Here is a 4,675-nt window from a genome sequence, read left to right as displayed (position 1 = left end):
AGAGAGTTCAGGCACTAGGAGCTCTGACTTCAATTCCAGATGCTCAAGGGAACCTGAGACCTTCCACTATGGAAAATCAGAGATCAGAGTTCCATCCCATATAGATCTCAAAAACAGAATTGAGCTCAAGGCAGATAGTCTTTATAATTATGTTAAACTATTGCTTGGATTGAAGATTACTTCAGGGGATAATTTTATTCTAAGGGTTAAAGATGGAATAACAAAATGGCATCAGGTTTTAGGATCATCCAGCCTCAAAGGCTCAGACCTCTGGATTCCATGAGAATTTGAAATTCTGTTGTTTATTTCCCTCTTTGGATCAGAACTCTTTTATTGCATCTTCAATAAAAATGTTCAGTAATGGTAACCAGCCAGATACCATGCACTTTTTGGCCTCATGATGTATATATGTTTGAAGGTATGTTTGGACATGAACTTTCAAAAAAAAAAGGAGGACGTCTCTTGGGGGAAACTTTGAAATAAAAGATGGCAAATGTCCTATTTGTTCTGGAAAGTAAACCCCCCAAAATTTGGGAGAGACTTGTCTTTGTGTACTTATGTCCAAAGTATGTTTGTTGTTGTTGTTGTTAAGTGCCATCGAGTCGGGTCCGACCCATAGCGACCCTGTACAGGGTTTCCGAGGGTGTAAATCCTTACGGGAGTAGAAAGCCTCATCTTTCTCCCGCGGAGCGGCTGGTAGTTTCGAACCGCTGACCCTAAGGTTCGCAGCCCGATTCGTAACCACTAAATTTTAAATTCTATCTGTACTCTTGGCATACTCCAAAGGTTGTGAATTGTTCAGATCTCTTCATCTTGATGCTATTGACATTTTGGGCTGATGGTTCTTCATTGGGGACTGTCTTGTGCATTGTAAAATGTTTAGCGGGATCCACTGGTCTCTTCCCATTAGATGCCATTGACAAATACTCTTCCTCCTACATCTTGACAATCTGGGAGCTGGGAGACGAGACAGGAAAGACAGAAATACATATATGGTTGAAATAAGTGTCAGTATGTGTTTGGTAGATGACATGCTCGTATGTCTTAACTGGCTTGGAAAGTTCATTAGCGTTCCTTATACTTGTCTTTTTTGAAAATGTTTTCCAGCTGGATATGATGTTGCTAGGTAGGTTCAGGTTCTGGAGTAACGGATGGCTTGTGGCTTGGGTGAGGAGCAGTGAAAATGTCTGTTTTACATGGACACAACCATGCTTCAGTGATGGTGGTCATTAAATGCCATTGGGTCGGTTCCAACTAATAGTAACACTGCATAGGGTTTGAGAGGAACAGCTGGGTTGGTTTGAACCACCGACCTTGTGAGTCACCATCCAATGCTGAACCTACCAGTGCCAAACTAGGAGCTACAGAAAACCCTGCAGTGTTTGACGAGTGGTTACAAATTGGGCTGCTAACCTCTCAAGGTCAGCAGTTCAAAACTACCAGCTGTTCCACAGGAGAAAGAGAGACTTTCTGCTCCTGTAAAGATTTTACAACCTCAGAAACCCAGTATTTAACAGGGTTGCTATGAGTTGGAACAGACTCTACAGCACATAACCACCGTTATAGGTGAGAATGCCAAACTGGCCACGAGGGGGCAGGGCAGAGTCAGGCTGAAACTTGACCTCTCCCTGATTCTTCTGGTATGTGTGAGGATATGTTAGAATGATTCCACCCCAAATGCTAATCCTTGCCGTGTTTTTGTTTTAAACACTCAGGCATATATAATAATTTTCTCCACCAAAGGATACATTCTGTAAGCCTGCCTCCTGGCTGCTGACTCTCAGTCCCTCTTCCCATGAATCTAGAGTCCTCAGCTGCTCCCTCTCTCCATGTCCCTATCTCTGCCTCCATCTCTGGTATAGCTGCTTCTCTGGATAAGGTCCCACATTCTGCTTGTGCTCATCTCCCTCGATGGTCCTAGGGTCCTCTGTTTCTGGACTGTAAGATTAACTACTCCCCTGTTTTTGTTACAAAACTTCTACCTTTACAATTGTGATAGTTACAATTAGTCATGATAACAATTACTCACTATTGAATCATAAGAATCTTATCCCCATCTCTTTCCATCAGACTCATCTAGACAAGATGACAATTATTCAGTGGGGACTCTATCATCCCCCACACACTCGAAAACTAAACTCCCTTTTGAAAACACATACGCCAGTTACTTCATGCCTTTATCACCCCCTTATTTTCGGTAGCCAATGTCTAACTTGCCTGGCTGTGTTTGGTTTTGATAAATGATGGCCACTTTCTATGTTGGGAGCTGTTCTGTAACCAAGTTCTTGTCAACCATTGGAATTGGAGTGTTGCTCATTGATTAGGATTATTCCCCAAACTCATGTGCCTACACCCCAAGAACAGACTTAGAGCTTGAAGTGGGGAGACGGTTGGTAAAGAAGAGACTGAGGGGGAAAATGAGAAAGATGGCAGACTGGGCAGAAAGCTGGGTGGGCTCTCTGCAGCAAAGATATGGAAGAAACACACAGAAGGGTGGGCCTAGAACTCTGAGCTGAGCTTCAGAGGAAGGGGGTAGAAAAATGGATTGGTACTTAGTTGGGAGAGAGAGTTGAACAGGCACACACAGCAAGAGAAGCGGGGGAGAGGGGTGACTGAATAGCTGCAGAGATCTTCCTCAGCCAACTTGAGACTTCGTGAAAAACTTTGTGATGAGAAAACATATCTGCATTGCAGAAACCTTGCTTGTGTATTGTGGAGACAAAGGTGTGATCGTATTCTATATTTTCCATTATTTCCCAACCAGCATAACCCCAGGGAATCTCCTTTCCAAATGGGTCAGATTTCTGTGGGTGTGAATCACCTTTCAACACCACTTCAGGACTCCTGCCATCATGTGTTGCTTTTGTTGTTGTTGAGTGCCATAGACTCTGTTCCCACTCACAGCCACCCTGCATAGGGTTTCCAACAAGTGGCTGCTGAGTTTGAAGTACTTACATAACAGTTCAAAGCAACCTTGAGGTCAAGTGCTTATCCTACAGCGACACACCAGGACTCTACCATGCCGTTGTTAAGTGCCACCAAGATGATTTTGACCCATAGTGACCCTATATAGGGTTTCCAAGCAGTGACTAAAGCGCTTGTTGAACCACTGGACTATAAGTTGTTTGAATCTTAGGAGTGAGTTAGCCAGTTGAGATCTTCCTGGAAAGCAGTTAACCATTGACAGAGAATCTGGGTCAGTGTGCTGGGCTATACAGTAGTATAGTACATGTCCTCATTAGAAGAAACAGCATGAAGACCAGCCCTCGGACATTCCTGTTCTCCGATGGAGAAATTCTCTCACCCAGGTGGGCAGTCTGCCCTCTAGAATGCCTAGCTTAGACTGTGCAGGTGCTGCTTGAGGGCTGAGGTCAGGAGTGCAGCCAGACTCTGGGCATGGGGCTTGAACACATGTTCTCCACGACTATGTAAGAAAGGGCTAAAGTGCCGTGCGCTCTACCCCACAGACATCAAAGTCCTAACAGGATTTCTTCCGATCCAGCACATGGAACCTGGAGTCACCTGATCTTCCAACAGCCCTGTTCTGTTCTAGCCTTGGAATACAAATGGCTGGGCGCAGCCATTCACTCTTCTCAGGATCATAGCCATCTAGACCTTGGGGTCCAAGCCTCCTTACAGAAGACTATGCATCATCAGTTTACCCTCTTCCCTTCTTGTGGAATGTGGTGTTGGTGCTCACAGGGGCGCACTCCCCATTTTTCAGCTGTAGGGCCTTGTTTGACTTTGGTTTCTTCTTTGCCATGTTGGTCAGTTCTCCAGCTAATTTGCTTTTGTCTTTAACTGTAACGACAGCTTCTGTGTCGTGAACTGCGGTGCTCCTATGGGAGGATGGGGTGTTTGCTTGTGGAGGCAGTAGTCTGGGGGGTCTTTCATACCCACTGATTCTTTACTCAGTGACTCAGTCTTACAAATATTTGAGGCTCTCCACAATGTGGCCCTATTCTAGGTGCTTGTATCATATCAGAATCCACAGTGAGTTTCTACCTCTACTTCATAAGCGAGATGCTGAATGTTGGACCATGGGGTTGGGTCAGTTTTCTGTTAGCTTTGCCTCTGCTGGTTCTGAACAGTGAACGTCCAGGATGATCTCTTTCCTATTCGGTTGTGATATGATGTAAATGTCTCCTATAAATCTTCCAGCTGCTCTACACAGAACATGGTCCAACCCTGAGCCCTTCAGTTTCCACAAGGTCCATGGCTAAGCCTTTGTATGAAAGGTCTGGTATAGCAGGCAGTGTGCCATTTCTGGTCCTGAGATGGATGACAACAGAGCAGGACATTTGCCACAGTCTGAATTTTTTTCTTGGCATGTGATTTTTAATTTTTTTTTTTTTTAAAGAAACAAGGATGATGCCCCTGGTCTTTTCATTCCTGTTTTCTAGACTTTGGGCTCATGCTTGAATATGGCATTGTCTTGAGCAGTGTCTAGTAACCTGTCCCTACAGAAATGTTAAATGTTAAATGTTAAAAGTTGGGTCTGACTCATAGCCACCCTTTATAGTGTTTCCGGGGCTTTATATCGTTCTGTGAGCAGAAAGCGTCATATCTTTCCCTCAGACTTGACTGGTGGGATCAAATTGTGGACCTCGTGGTTACAGTCCACGGAGGATCATTCCCTACAGAAAGTATACAGGCTAACATATCCAGGAGACTC

This window comes from Chrysochloris asiatica, unplaced genomic scaffold, assembly GCF_000296735.1.
Source record: "Chrysochloris asiatica unplaced genomic scaffold, ChrAsi1.0 scaffold00292, whole genome shotgun sequence".
In the NCBI taxonomy this organism is placed as follows: domain Eukaryota; kingdom Metazoa; phylum Chordata; class Mammalia; order Afrosoricida; family Chrysochloridae; genus Chrysochloris; species Chrysochloris asiatica.
This window is presented reverse-complemented; position numbering follows the sequence as displayed.